This window comes from Myotis lucifugus, unplaced genomic scaffold, assembly GCF_000147115.1.
Source record: "Myotis lucifugus unplaced genomic scaffold, Myoluc2.0 scaffold_83, whole genome shotgun sequence".
NCBI classification, from domain to species: Eukaryota; Metazoa; Chordata; class Mammalia; order Chiroptera; family Vespertilionidae; genus Myotis; species Myotis lucifugus.
In genome coordinates this window covers 1658387-1674781 of record NW_005871131.1, presented here as the reverse complement: position 1 = coordinate 1674781, position 16395 = coordinate 1658387, and the positions used below count along the sequence as shown (strand labels likewise).

Below are 16395 nucleotides of genomic sequence, written 5' to 3'. Positions count from 1 at the left end.
CACGTGCCCAAGCCCAGACAGGTAGAGGAAGAACAGAAAGCCTCTGTCACTGGTCGAAAGCAGCTTGAGCAGAGCACAGAGCTGGCAACCTGCTCAAGAACTACAGGGAGGATGGGGAAATGCGGAATCAACTAAAAATGAATCAACAACTGTGACAATGCCCACCTGACGTACCCCCCCCCCTCTCTCTCTCTCTCTCTCTCTCTCACACACACACACACACACACACACACACACACACACCTCTCCCTCTGGATGGATGGGTCCCTGTACCCAGCTTTGGCAAGTACATATAGGAAGGAACTGGTCACATCCAGAACAACACATTTAAGAGCCACCCAGTGACCTTCCAGCTCAATCTTCTCACCTGAGAAACTAGAGGCCATGTGCTGAAACAAGACAGCAACAGCTAGTTCCTTGATCAATGCATGGGTGAAGGATGCTCTCAACCCAAGTCATAGAGGACTTTGAGCAAGAAAATGACAATTCTGGGGGTTCATTCACTAACCTAGCCTCTGCTGGACAAAACCAACAACTGGGAGCCAGGATGTCTCCACAGATGCCATCACAGACAGGTGACAGCAAAGGACCAGCAGCCCCTCAACCCCCAGGCCTGGGCTCCACGTGGCCCGTAGGATTTGGAACAACCCCAAGGAGAGCCAGAGGGAGTACCATGACCTGACTGGGATTTCATTTCAACAACTTGGCAGAACAGGGACTTAAACTAGAAATGAAGTTCAATTAGAGAGAAAGAAAGTGATTTTTTTTATTCTGCACACCTCAATTTTGTGGCTTGAAAACTGAACCCGCTCCCCAGATGTCTGTACGACAAGCAAAGCAAAAGCCAACTGGCTCTTCTCTGGCTGGCTGCAATTTGACCAAGGGAGCTGATCATTCTTCATTTCAGAGAATCACCGCATTTCAGGATGAAATGAGACCTCCAAGTGCTGGGATGACACACGGGTTTCGGCTCCAAGGCCAACTCCAGTGGATTGCTGGTGACTTTCTGGAGGGCCAGTCTAAAGGATTCTAGGAGTGCATCCAGGCTCAGTGGGGAAGAGGAGGACAGTTGATGTACAGAGATCTGCCAGGGAAGACAGGATGAGAGTGGGAGAGTAGAGGGGAAGAGAGACAAAGAAAACCAAGCTGACCCTAAAAACCAGGCTATCGCATTCTACAGATGGCAAAATCAAGTCCCAGAAAACGTGCTCAGGCTCTTCAGACACATGGTCCCAGAACCAAGACTTGGAGCCCCATCTCTCAAGTCCCATCCATTGTGGTGCTATTCCCACCAGCTGTGGTTTAGAAATAATTACTTCAAAAAATGCAAATCAGATGCAGCCCTCCTGCTTTTCTCCAGGGTTTCTTGGTGGCTCACTGTTCCTGATTTTATATAAAAACAATACATGAAATGAAATCATCTCTCAAAAGCAGAAAACTTTCTCTGACTGGAGATAGAAGGGAAAGCCAGGGAGATGGGAAGCTCGAGAGGCCTGATACACTGTTGCTGCCTTTGAAGATGAAGGGGCGACATGAAGTATTGAGGGCAGCAGCCCTAAGGAGATGAGAGACATCCTCCACTGAGAGCCCAGGAAACAGAGACCTCAGTCGCGTGCCTGCGAGGATCAGATTCCCGCTGACAGCCTGAATGAGCATGGAAGTGTCCTTCCCTGAGCCTCCAGATCGAGGCCCAACCAGGACAACACCCGGATTTGGGCCTGTCCAGGTGCCAAACACTGAGAGCAGATCTCACCAGATGCAGCCCTCCTGGGCCGCTGAGCGATAGGACTGTGAGGTAATAAATGGAAGTTGTTTTAAGCCACTAAGTGTCTGGTAAATTGTCATGCAGGAATAGAAGGCTGACATGGTTGGCAGCTGACATGTGCCTGTTGTGGATGCTGGCAAAGCCATGTTTGAGGAATGAGGACTGTCAACATCTTGTTAAGTGGTGGCAATGGGGGAAAGCGACTTATGTGGTCAACTCAAGAAAGGTGCCAGGATAATGGCTGGACTAGGCCCATTAATTTCTATAACACTCATTACATAGTATTTTTTATATCTTAGATTTAAATAAAGTAAGGTTTGTATGATAACAACACAAAAACAAAATAATCCAGAGTGGAGGCTAAGTAAAGCAGAGAAAAGAGACTCTTTTTTTCATTCATATTCGCCAAGTCAGCACATAGGTAATTTTGCTAAAGGCTGCCTTAACCATTAAATCTGCAGGGCACCTGAGGAGGCTGCTAAATGCAGGGAGAATAAGGCAATTTCAAAACCACTTTTAAGCTTAAGCATCACCAGGTCTGAATGAAATGGTGTCCACAGATGACTTTGCCCAGCCTCAAACTCAGACCAACTGCTGCTGGTTCTGGTATAACAAGCTGACAAAAGCTTTTATTTGTCTGTTCCCCAGGCCAAAATTGGATCAATACTAATGTTATTATTACTAAACAACAACAACACAGCAGCTACCATGTATTCTGAAGGATTTCCTCAGGGGCCAGGCACTTTTCTAAGTGTCTGACATACTTTTAAGTACCTTTCATCAATCAAATTCATGAAACAAAACACAAAAGGTTTCGAACCACTGCCTCCAAGGCGCTCTGTTTCCAAGTGCTTTGATTCCTGTGTCCTATCACACAATGGTTAGAATACAGACAAAGGCCCAGGTTCAAGTCCCAGCTTTGCCACTCGCCAACTGAGTGACCTCAAGCCAGTTCCTTTCCCCTCTCCAAACCTGTTTTCTCATCTCTAAGATGGTGAAAATAACCCTCATTCACAGGGTTATTGTGAAGGCAAAGTGAGACCCGTCACTCCTCAGCTTAGTGGCCAGCAGGTGGTCGCACCTCAGGGATGGCAGCCACATGCCATGATACCAGCAGCGGTGGAGTGACCCCTGAATGGCCATCATATCAAGGTTGCCCCACCCAGGACAGACAAGCAGGATTTCTTTTACACGGGCAGCAGCCTCTTTCTTATTAAAAATTTGTCATATGAGCCTTTTCTTTAAACCTCTTTTCCAAATTCCCATACCACAGTGCAGAATATTAATATTTCCCAATTGCCAAAGCCAGCACACTGTTCTGTTCTGAGTATAAACACATACCAACCCTACGTTTCAGACCATTAACTTCTTTCCTTTTTCTTCTTTTTATTTCATCATTTTTAACTTGGAGCAACCAAAGAGATTTATGTTTTAAACATTATTCTTAAAATAACCCCCAAAATGTTTTTTGCTTCCAGGCTAAAACCTTTCTGTGCCATTAGATTAAGCCAAAAAAATTGGTATATGAATGAACTGCAAACCCTTGAAAATCACCCACGTTTAGGATGGAAAAAATTACTCAGGCAAGTGGGGTCTGGAATAATCACTTAGGAAACCCTGCCCCATTGTCACCAAACACTGCAAGTACCTTCCAGGTATATTTCACTTAGGATATGCTTTCTAACATTTAAGTAAAACTTAAAACAGCCAGGGATTGGCTGTTCCTTTCCCTGATCACCAGCCATCACATGATTTCAGACTCATATCCAACTTTGGGCTCCCAAGAAACAGTGACTAAATTCTATTCCATTTTGGAAGGATACCTTTAATTTGTCCTTTAAAAATAAAGTAATATGTTTCTACTATGGCTGACCACGTTTCTGAAACTTGCAAACCAAGTGGTGGGAGGGTAGGGTCCAAGGGCACCTCCAATAGAGACTATGAACTCCCTAGAAACATCTATTTAAAGTGAACTGAGTACCCAGAACAGGAGCCATAGCCTCCTCTGCGACTCCAACAAGTCACTGTCATTAGAGAGGATTTGTGAAGGGTTAGTAAGGCGTACACATTCCATACTGGAAATATCACCTTACAACACCCAAGCCTTAAAGAGTGAAAATACCCACCTGATATGAATGAGTATGCCAAGGCGTGCATGCAAACTTCTATCATTGAGTCACAACGTCATAATTAGAATGGCTGAACACACCTGCAATTTTTGTTTTTTTAATAAAGTCACATTTTCTTCTTACTGCCTACGTTAGCCGCATCCTTAAGCCCAAATGACAATGACATCACGATTGTGCCAATTATTTCCCCCCCATTTCACACTAAGTAAATACAAGCTACTGAAATGTAAACCATCTGTGGTCCATGCTCAGGTCAAAGCTAAGATGAGGTGTGCAGAGGATGAAACCATTTACATGTGCTCAAGTTTCTGCTGATTGGTCACTTGGTACCGCAGAAACGACAATGAAGTGAACCAGTCACATATCCATGGTGCCTGAGAGCTAGCAGGAGGCCCGGTCAGGCCCCATGTCATCCATGTCATCACCTTGCCCTTCCCAATGGTGGCCCTTCCCTTAAACTGCAATTTAAGGTAAGAACGGGCAGGCACTGACTGCCCACGTCACTCCCTCCAGCTTGGAATTCTGTGTCTTCCACATGGACGAGGCAGCTCCTGCTGTCTGTCATTCATTCAGGCACCACTCGCCCACTCAGCACATGTCAATTTACATGAAGACCCTAATGGCAAATGACCTGGACAAAATGCCTGTGACGTGCATGAGCAAGACGGTTACCAGGCCCTCGCTGTTGGTGCTCCTATACAGAGTGCCCACTGTGAGCCGGCCATGCAGCCTCAGAGCCCTCTGTTCTCCACAACTGTAATCCAATACCTTCAGTCGAAAGGCAGAGTTAACCTCAGGCAACATTAAACTCCAAAATCCCAAACAAGCTAATTCAGGAAATCAGCGCTCTTAGGAAAGTTTAGAGAATTCCTTGATGTCTTATCTCATCTCTCTCAACCTTATTTTCCATTTCAGTTATCTGGAATAATAGCCATAGAACCCCAGTAAATATTATTGACAGCAGCTGGCAGACTATTCAATTCCAATTATAAGAACTATTACCAAGATGGCATGTTCCAACATTTTACATGCTAATTTCATTTGTCATAGAACTGGCTAGAGGAGTTTTCACTTCTATAAAGCTCAGGCCGAACTGGTCCATTTTCTGTGTTTGGCAACAACCAAAATTTTCCAAGAGCCACTGATTTAAGTCCCAATTCTCTAGACCTAAGAACTTTTTCCTTCGCTTTTAAATATGGTTATATATAAAGAAAAATTGGCCCATATTTTTCTAATTCCTGTGTCCTTCATTCATCAAATGCTTTCTCTGAGAGCTATTTGATATCCAAGAAGCTTTGAGTATTTTAAAAGTCTTTAAATGTCCCACCTCTTTGAACTAGGAAGCTGCCTTTTATTTTTATTTTTTTGCTAAGAGCAAATTAAACTTGAACCTCAAAAGGCTTTAGGTCAGTCTGAAATTTAAACCTCCTCAAAATACAAGTGGGTTCTATCCCAAGAGAAAAAATACGCTTTCTTCTTTTAAATATATGTATTTTTTCATTTCATATGCATAGCAAAATGAGAAAGAAGTTACTTAGAAGGACAATGTGTCTCTTAAAAATGTGGTCTTTGCCCTAGCATCGTGATTGGCAAACTGCGTGTCACAAGCCACATGCGGCTCTTTGGCCCCTTGAGTGTGGCTCTTCCTAAGCCTTAGGAGTACCCTAATTAAGTTAATAACAATGTACCTACCTATATAGTTTAAGTTTAAAAAATTTGGCTCTCAAAAGAAATTTCAATCGTTGTACTGTTGATATTTGGCTCTGTTGAATAATGAGTTTGCCGACCACTGCCCTAGCTGGTTAGGCCCAGTGGATAGAGCGTTGGACTGCGGACTTAGGTTCAATTGCAGTCAAGGGCACATACCTAGGTTGCAGGCTTGATCCCAGGCCCTGCTCAGGCTATTAGCAGGAGGCAACCAATTAATGTGTCTCTCTCACATCAATGTTTCTCTTTCTCTCTCTCTCCCCCTCCCCTCCACTCTCTCTAAAAATCAGTGGGAAAATATCCTCAGGTGAGGATTAACCAACAATAAAACAAAATAAAAATGTGATCTTTAAGCAATGAAAGAGAGCTTGATAGTTTTTGGTTCAACAAACTAAACAGTAGAAAGTCATAATTTAATTTACCTAAGTGTTCCCAAAATAGATAGAAAGATAGATAGATAGATAGATAGATAGATAGATAGATAGATAGATAACCTGGCCAACATTTCCTATAAGCTCCACTTCATTGTTGATAGAAAAGAAAAAAAGATGACCCATTAAACCTTTTCACTCCTAAACTAAAAGATTATTCTAGGTCCAAGTAAAGAGAGAAGAATAAGCGCACTCCTTTCATCTGAGCCTTCAGGACAATTAATGAATCCTTGAGTTCAAAGCCAAGTGGTTTATACTTCCTTCTGTCCTTAACTGTTCTCCTGATTGTCAAAGAAAAAATCACAGGCACTGATTATCCTTCATCGTTACACAAGACACACTGAACATTTCCTTACTTTGTTTTTCAACACGAGAGCAGAAACATCAACCCACAGAAGTGATATGAGGACAGGAAGTAAGAGCAGTTTCCCGAAATGCCTGGCAAGCAATCTTTGTAATCAGTGGAGGACACTACCCACCACATCTGGGTGGGCACCAGAGGCGATTATGCTAATTATGATTGAGCTGGATGAATAGCAAATCTGTCATATTGTGACTGGGCAACAACTGGGGATAAAACGCCAGGGTCCAGGACATGCTGCCCGGACAGAAGGAATGCAGAAGGCAATAATGCCACTACAGAAAGACTAGACTCCTCCAAATATGCCGATGGACCCACATTAAAAATGCAGTTTAACAAATGCTACTAATGTGCTAGAAAATGAAACAAAACAAAATACGTAACCGCAGAGGGGACAAGATCCGCACTCGACCAGGTGCAGAAAACACGCATGCCTTCCGTAGGTGGTCACAGCATTATCCTAGCTCACTGTGAGCTTCCTGAGGCACAGCTGTGTCTCTTTGCTGTGTTGCTGGGGACTCACACAGAACCCAGCACGCTGAAGGTGCTCAACAGGTGTTCCCTGAATCAATGGGTTGACAGACATGCAAACCACCCACCGTCCCCTCAGTGATCCTGTACCATCCAGTCACACTGCTTCATTTGTAGCATTCAGCATCTAAAGTCCCAGAAACCACAGATGCTCAAAAGAACCAAGAAATCTCTGGCTCTGGAATTGCACTGCCTGGCTTCAAATCTTGACCTCATTGTCTAGCTGTGTATCCTTTGGAAAATTACCTTATTTCTCCATGCCTCAACTTCCCTCTTATAAAATGATGATAAAAACAGTACTTAGCCCACGGAGGTGGCTCTCATGATTAAATGAGATAACCCATGTGAGACTTAGAACCATCAGGCACATCTTGAGCACTCAACACACCCAAACTCTTTCTATCTATTACTTTTACTCTTCTGAGTCCGTAGGCCGTCACCAACATACAAGGTTCTGAGGAGGAGGATGAATAAGCATAGCTTTCAGTAATTAAAATTAATCCATTTCATTTCCAGATATCAACGTGAACTAATGTAAAAATATACTATAGAATAAAAGACACAAGTTGCACAATGATGTCTGCATAGCATGTGCTGCATTTGGGTTGGAATAGTAGTAGTCACTTTCCACACACAATGGAAGTACAGCAAAAATCCTCCGCAAAGCCAGACAGTAAATCTATCACAGTGGGTACCTGGGGTGGGGGAAGTCTAACGGAGCTTGTGTTTTATCTGTAATGTTCTAATTACAAAGCAAGTGGATTCCTGAGTTTGTTTCTTAAATTATCATCAAAAATTGAAAACAGACCTTAAAAATGTAGACCAGAAAGAAAAACAAAAATGAGAAAAAGAAAAGAGAACCGTCTCCATTGACAGGACCGACAGGGAGAAAGGGTGCTCTCCACATGGCTGCGGCGGAGGGAACTGGAATTACTGGGATAATGGCTCCTTCTTGGCTGATCACAGGTTCTGCCTGGCAAGGAACCCACCTTCCTCATCATATTCTTGTGTCTCCAGCACCAATCACGGTGCTAGGCACACAGTGGGGGCTCAGCATATGTCTACAGGCCAAACGAATGCATTTAAAAAACAAAGTTCAAAATCCTTTAAGCAATTTGATAAGGTATTTCATTTTTTTTTCAATATCTGTTTTGAAAGCCTAAGCACATTTAATTATTTAACTTTCAAACTTTGAGGAAAGACTTCTAACCAGTCAGGGTTTTAACCCACGTATTTACTAGTAAATGACAGATATTCGGGGACCTCTCTCTGCCAAATAATGCTCCTTGCATTGTGACTCCCCTGCCCCAACCCCCACAATCTCACATCATGACCTTGGAGGCACAATAAATAGCTTTCCTTCCCTGTCCCACCGAGGCCTGAGATTGTGATATGATATGCAGACGTGGTCTGCCGAGTCTTGCAGCCTGGAGCAAGCACATCAGCAAAACTACCCATCGTTGCTATAGATTTATGTCGGTCCAGCAATTATACAGGCTGTCACGGGTTCTGGGAACACACTACAGTGAAATATAGAAGAACTCCTTAGAGAGCAGTAGCAAAAAATCAAAACTCGTGCTCCCTTCCCCCAAACCCCTCTCCACCTCCACTGAGGTCACCGCCCCCAAAGAGACAGACCCCTGTGGGGCTGCAAAAAGCCACCTGGCCTATTAGGGTGGGCCAGATTCAAGCACCAGGGAGGGATTTGTGCCTCCTAGGAGGCAAGTACAGGATGCTTCAAACATTTCAGCATGTTGCCCCTTAAAGCACATTTGTATATTTTGGACCATGTCCCTGACTATCAATTTCTATAAATTGCGGGTAGAGTGAGAGAGAATCTAAGACTCCATATCACTAAATACACAAGACTTTACATTTCTTTCAACCCTTGCAAAAGAATAAGTGAACAAAGAACTTTTAAATGTTCTCTAGCCATGAGGAAACACAGATTTGTTCAGAGGGAATTCTGTGGTCACAAAATCATGTATCCAGACCAGGCAGAGTAAGGGATTCAGCCAGGAACCCCCTCTGCCTACCCTCATCGTTGGCCCTAAGGCCCCTGGTCTGAGTCATGGCCCTTTTTGTACTAAGCCCTCTGCAACGCTCAAAAGGTTCAGCAGTCCTACAACCATGCTTAAAGGGGAAGAAGGCAGCACACATACACAACTGACCCTTGAACACATGGCTTTCAACTGTGCAGGTCCACTTAGACGTTTTGCATCTGCTGATTCAACCAACCACAGATCAAACCCATATTTTTAATCCACAGTTAAGAATCCACAGATGTGAAGGGCCAACTTAATGCATTGTACTATGCCATTTTGTATAAGGGACTTGCGTTTCCACGCAAGTATCCATAGGGGATACTGCAACCAATCCCCTGTGTATATTGAGAGTGAACAGTAGTCAAAAGTTATACATGGATTTTCAATTGCATGGGGGTCAGTGCCCCTAATCCATGTGTTATTCAAGAGTCAACTGTAATCACAAAATCAATTGATCCTCTCATGATATCCAGAGCCAGGAAGAAACTCAGGTGCCAAAAAGTGAAGCCGGACTCCAGATGTGGAAAGAAGATGGGCTTTAGTATTGTTGGCTCCTCGGGCCTCTGTAAGGATTAAATGAGATCATTGAAGCATCCAGCTTAATGCGGAGTTCCAAACTTCAATATTCAATTCCCCTCCCCCTCAGTATCAGAGAAGGAGAAGGAGAGAACAAGCTGGAAATGAGTTCAGATTTCAGACAAAGTTATTTTGGAGAGAAGGAGCGGACCACATGCTATGGAGTTAGTTACTGGGCAAAGGATGTTGGATCACCTGCTCAGTGCAAGCTGCTCTATGGAGATAACATGTGAGCTGAGACCTGCCTGGTGAGCCAGGGGAGCAAAGGCTGAGGGACGTGTATTCAAGGCCGAGGGAATGTGAATGATAAGGTCCTCACCATCAAGAGGTTGGTTTCCTTAAGGAAGAAAATGAGGGCCAGTGAGGCCAAAGCCTTGCTGAACACTCAGGGAAGGAGTAGGAGACATAATAGGAAAAGAGACAAACCCTGGGGGCTTTGTAGGGTAAGGTAGACGTTTGAGGCACTCGATTCTAGGGGCCTGATCTGCAGAGAAAGAAGAGATGAATATGAAAGATTCCAAAGAGTGACATCTCAGCATGAACACAATAAATATAGTTTCTGTTAGAAAACAAACTTGTCACATGCTGATTCCATATGAGAAATGGCTCAAGTAACTAAATAAATAGCTGACTCATCTTTTATAAACATCAAACATTACTGGGTTCAATTCTTGGAAGAAGCAAGGGCTAAAGATCCCGGCTCGCAAGGAGGAGAAAGAGGAAACGTATTTATTCAAGACTCCCCTGCCCATATATCACTGCACCTCAGCAGAGCAGCTGGTCCATAAAATTCCTGAGCATCGAAAAAGCTGAGTGGCTAGAAGGCAGTGCTTGGCTGAAGCAGCTGCAAATTTTGTCTCTCTTCTCAGAAGTCCCTATTTTGCAGCTACATAAATGTATTGGCAGGCTTCTGTTTAAACTGTATGGACTTTAATTTTGTGTGTTTCCTTCACAGATGGCCTTTATGATATATATTTATGATGCAGTCATCATAAAAGTCACCAAAGAAAACTTGCATAACTTGCATTCACAGGAAGTGCTTCCACAGGCGACTGCATGGGAGTCCCGAGAGCAAGCTGCCGGGTTCCAGCTCCACATCCCTCCTGGGAGAAATCTTTCAAGCCCACTGCACAGTGAGAGCACTGCCACCTGCTCTCCAGACAACAGAGGCGAAATCTCACCAACGTGGCTTAATGAAGTGGAAGCATATTTCAATTTTTTTTGTTTTTAGAAGATCTCCCCCCATTAGCTTTGTATACTAGATTAAACAAGGCAGTCTAAAGAATCAAGAGCCCACAACTGTGGATTGTCCCAACACCTGCTGTGTTTATTTCCCTCTCCAGCACAGCTCTTAGCTCTGCCTGACTTCCTTCTAAGCAGGCCATGTCACCATGCCAGACTCTCATCCTATCAGCTTAGACACACTGGTGGGAAGAGCATTGTTCTCACTGGCTCCTGGAGAGAAGTCCAGAAAAGCGCTGGTTGGCCTACCTAGTCTGAGTCACAAGCCCTTTTTGAGGCAATTCCTGTGTCCAGAGTGGTCTGTGACCTTGGTGGGCTGAGCTTGGGCATCCTTACCACCTTGTGGCTGGAGCTCATAGGGCTCTGGCATCAAAAGGAAGGAGGATATGATCCCCCAAAATGGGAGCTAGGAAAGCATGATGAGCAGGTTAATGCTACAGCCACCTTGGTCCTCTATGGTGGAGATATGAGTTAACAAGGTTACATGCAAGTGGATGATATGGAATCCTCCTCCGTAAGTAGCATCATCTGGAGTTTTACAATTCTCTAAGTTTTGCTTTTGTAGGTTATTTATTATTAATCACTCCTGGTTCCTTCAGGTGTTTTGAAAGTGTTCAATCAATACTTTCAAACACTTACATGACTGAGCAGAAATAGAATCACATACATACCTCTAAAGCCATCCCCAACATCTCAATTGGATTTTTTATACTGGTTCTTTTCCCTGTACTGAATGCTGATAGCATGAGCTCTCCTCTCCTCCTTCCAAAGTGTAAAAGGAAACTCAGCTAGCAGCACATCTCAAAGACAAACCAGGTTTAATGGTGAAGGCGGCTTTCAGCCCCTGAGCTTGGTTGGATTCAAACCCACTTTACTTACTCTTCCTTGGTCTTAATTCTCCAACATCAGACAGAGTTGCCACCTTCCGTAAAGTGTCATCCCTAATATCATCTGACATCACCTTACATATTTGAGTGTACAGTTATTATCTGCTTTCTTAAGTTTCCCCTGAGAATGTACGCTTCAAAGGTGCAGGATGTCTTAGCTAGCCCCGGGGCCTAAATAATACTTACACATAGCAGGTGCTCAGTATATATTGGTTGGCTATAGGATCAGGTGTCCATAGAATCCTTTTTTCAGCAAGCCATTCCCATCGGATCTAACTTGGAAATGCTGTCATAAACAATTATTAAATCAAAAGGCATTGCCACACCTAGAAGTCCTAGCTGCTGACTAACCCTAGAATCTAAGAGTCCCACCTCCAGCAGGACATCCATCCACCCCTGGAGGCCATGAAGGGTTCTGTGCTCTGATGCTCCTCCATTTCTACAGTCTTTTCCCTTCCTGCACCTGCTGTGAGCTCGTGTACTTGATATTCCTATGAAACCATTTTACAACACTTTTCTCAAGTTCTACTGAGATCCTGAATTCATCCAATGGTCAGCTGGCTGAGGAGGACTGAATGACCAACCACTGCTGGGACTGTACCCGTTTTCCAATGTACTCAATTGTCCTTGACTTCACATGAGGTGGCCTAGTCATCCTTCCATCCACAGGTCTCTGAAGGCCAAGTCTATTCAGAAGATTCTCAGTAAAAGAAACACTTCTTGAATTAGCCTATCACAACTCCTGCTATTTGCCTAATGTTCTTACATTCACGGAAGTGCTTTTGAGGTCTTCTTGCTTTTGTGTCAGCCAACAAACCCTCTCTTTTTATGAACAAGCTTTTCAGAAAAACGTACTCTAGCTGCAGTCACCCTTTCTAGAAGAAAACCATTCTCTCTGACATGACAAGACCCAGTAACAAACAGCAGCAGGAAGAGCAGCTGTACAACACTGCTGACACCCGAAAGAGTAGGAAAAATAGCTGCTGGGGGTGGGGGGTGGGGAAACTAAGTCCATAAACATTGCAGAGGCAAGGCTCCCCCAGCTCTCGCGCTACATGCAGCAAACAATTACTCTCTCCAAAGAAGAATGCAGGTCTTACATGGAGTGGAACAATTAATTTCACGCTTGTCATCCTGGCCTCAATAGTAAGTTGATTTGAATCAGATATTTGCGGTACATTACAGCTTGCAGGGGACAGTCCGGGTGCCTCCGGAGCTGACGGACTGTCTTGATGGCTACCATTGTACAACAATCCATCAATAAGAGTAATTATGGTATTGATCAAAGCGCTTGGCTGCTTCAGATTGGAATCAATTCTCAGGAGTTGCTGGGAACAGAAACGTCTAATGGACTATTCCATCACCAGTCACTGCAGGGACTGAAACGGCTAATATTCTGGAAAGTTCTTAATAATTACTCATCGAATCTGCATTTCTGCTTTGTTGGACATAACGAGACCCTGCTTACTGTAGCCTGAAAGTCAGTCCAAGTGGATGAAGGAAGGGCCAAATGCAGACTTTTAAAGGGTCAGCATTGGCCAAAAATATAGAAAATGAAACATGGAAAACTACCTTCAATGGTTTCATGGTGTTCTAACCAGAGAAGCTCGTTTCTTTTTTTCTTTTTTCCACAGTTTTTGAGTGAGAAATGGTTTCTTTTTTCCACAGTTTCTGAGTGAGAAATGTGTGTGGGGCTGGGGAGGGGCGGGGAAGGCGAGGGAGAAAGCAGCTTATTTTGCAGTTGTTGCTCTTAAGGTGGTCCCTGGCAGAGAAGACAATTCTGCATTTCCTGTTGATGGCAGAGACTGCAATGTCACTAGTGTGAGATTCTCATGTATGTGTCACCCACCATATTCCAGCTCCTGAGGGGAAATGTGGACTCTCTAGGAAACAGCATGAACTTGGGGATACCCACAATAGTCCACAAGCCTAAGAAACCTACTTTCTTTTCCCTCACTCAGATGCCCATTGATGGATAAGCAGGCTCTGCCATAGCCAGGGAGCCCCTACATGGAATAAGAAGACCCCAGCAGCTGCCACCCTCCTTGTCAGATGGCCCCATGCTCAGCACAGTGAGAGAAAGGTGGCTGTCTAGTCTGGAGGACTTCTTCCTGTCACGGCCAGACTTGGCACAGCACTTCCCAGCACCAGGGCAGGGAATGGGCACCTCCTTAACGACTAGATGGCAGGTCCAGCAGAAAAGGTGCTGCTGACATCAAGCTCGGGCCCTCCCTTTGCAGGACTAGGCACAGACAGCCTTCCTCCAGCCTGCATCCCAACAGTAAGTCCTCCCAGAGCCTACATTTCACATGCAACTAGGCTTTTGCATGTCCATTAAGTATTTCGTTGCTCAGCCCAGCTATGACACTGAACAACTGTGCAACCTGGTTAAGTTCCTAACCTTTCTGTGCCTCTGTACATCCATGCACCCCAGTCAAGACCAGTGGGATGATTACATCTGAGGGCAGAGTGTTCAGAAAAGGCTCCTCTGAAAGGCACTGGAGATGAGCTGAGGGATCCCGCAGTACCAGCACACCTGGCCATGGAGGTGGGGAAGGGGCTGTCGGGCAGAGCAAACTGGGTGAGCAAAGCCTAGAGGGGCCAATGGGGCCGACCAGAGTTGTCTCTAGCACAGGAGTGCTGTGGGCAGGGGAAGCAGACACAGAAGGGCCTGGAATACATAGATCTGTGGATTATACTTCTGTCAGAGGCAGTGGGGAGCTACAGAGGCTTCTGAGCAAGGGAGCGAGCTGATAGGAACACCGTTTTAGAAAAGGTAACCCAGAATCGTGCAAGATGGATTGAAGTAAAAAGGGGAGAGGAGCATGAAGACCAGTCATGAGGCTGCCGCAATCATTCGGAGGAGAGATGATGATAAAACACCAAATTCCTCCAAAATAAATTTTCTGTAATCAGAAGAGCAAGTTGATTAATAATCGTGTGGACATTTGCCAATGCACATCCCTGCGCTGAGTTGCGTTTTGTTATATTTAAGCTGCAAGCCCGGCCGCGATGTTATTAGGAATTTACAGGATCATTAGTTGTCCACCTCTTACATTTCAAAGCTCTGTAAGACGCCTGAGTGAATTCCAAGTTCAGTTTGGAAAGTTTCAAGATAGCAACAATATATTTATTTTAAGGCTTAGAAGGTTTTAACGCCAGGATGACTCTTAACTCTCCTTCGCACTATGAGCATTACCATTAAATCAAACAGGATTCCATTTTTAAAGGGGGGGGGTCAGGTTTAGACAGCTGTGACCTGAGAGAAAAATGTGTGCAATAGAAACCGAACAGCCATTCCACAAGGGGAAAGTTACAGATGTTTGTCTTCCCTCACACCCAAATATTAATTTCACGATGGCCAGATTAAGGAGGCAGACAATAGTCAACTGAGATTACTCCAGCGCTTTTATCTGGAATTGGCAGCACCTCTGAGCCAGGGCTGGAGGACAGGAAAATGTCCTATTAACGCTCTGCACAGCAGATTGCTTGATAAAGTCTCCTCACTGCAGATCAGGGCTGTGTTCATCCCAGAAATTGCACCGACTCCCTCAGAGCGTGCAAGCCGCTGTGTAGAGGGTTCTCCCGTCTTTCTTCTTGATTCCTATACATTTCTGACAAAGAACATTGCTACTTTAACTCAATAATTTAGCAACAATAACAATATCAATAATACTACTAGCAAATAACCTTCCGTAGCACGTATTACATGTGAGGCTCCATTCTTAACGTTTAGCATTTCATCTTCATAACATCAGGTACACTTATCATCCCCATTTTCATACTGGGGAGCTGAAGCTCTCAGACAGGTTAAGAAATTGGCCCAGGGCCTTATCTTCTCCATCAAAACACACAGGCACACACATGTAACCACCCGGAAGCCAACAGAAGATAGCATTTGGTGGGTACATCATTGCACTCCTACAGAGTAAGTACATCCTATTGTTCCAAAAAGCAACAATAGGTTATTAGAAGCTCCTTGGCAGCTCTCACTGGTCCCCTGGTCCCCCGGACAGCTCCTGGAAGGGGAAATGGGAGGAAGCGGTGGATTGTGAGATAAAGAACCATCACTTAACCCCCATTTCTATCTGGAAATGGAAAATGACCCTCGGCAGATCAGACACATTCCTGGCAAACCCAAACCTGCCGTCTGATGCGTGTCAGCCCTCCTCGGAGAAGTGCTTCTCAAGTGTCTCTAACAGTGCTAGCCAACGCCGGCCAAGAAAATGGAAAACTCCACACATGTGAGCCCAGCCCAGGCGAGCCCAGTGACTCTCCAAGGAAACACGAGAAACTGCCTTTTAAACAAGATCCCTGCGTGGCTGTCTGAAGATTCCCGGATTAGAAACTGAAGTTATCCTGATCTCACTCGCCAAGAAATCCTCCAAAAGGCACACACACATAAAAACACACGAATCCTCTGAATCAAAATGGGTAACAGGAATGAAGAGACCCACTCACAACCCCTTATTCACAAATTAACACCAGGCTCCTGGCGCTGAGCTAAGACATCCCTTAAAAACGCAGCATCGATATAGTATTTCAAAATGCCATCCGACATGAAGACGCTCTGAGCCATCTTACTTGAGAGAGCTGGCCAAACTCGGGGCAGTTTTGAATCTTCAATGTTGAAGGTCCAATTTCAGAGATGTGTGTAAACAAGACGGGCACAGGATAATTCAGTGAGAATATTCAGTTAAATCCTCACAGCCAAAACACAG

General features: G+C 44.5%; 1 protein-coding gene and 1 long non-coding RNA gene across 2 annotated transcripts in view; both read right to left on the bottom strand.

Annotated features, from left to right (window-relative positions):
- Window positions 1–16395, bottom strand: part of CACNA2D3 (calcium voltage-gated channel auxiliary subunit alpha2delta 3) — an 807563-nt gene that overhangs the window by 676428 nt on the left and 114740 nt on the right. The window lies entirely within an intron of this gene.
- The window catches only part of LOC111826473, a 12419-nt gene continuing 11088 nt past the window's right edge, over window positions 15065–16395 (bottom strand). The window contains exon 2 of the long non-coding RNA XR_002829806.1: window positions 15065–15288. This is a non-coding gene — a long non-coding RNA (uncharacterized LOC111826473). The remainder of the gene's footprint in view (window positions 15289–16395) is intronic.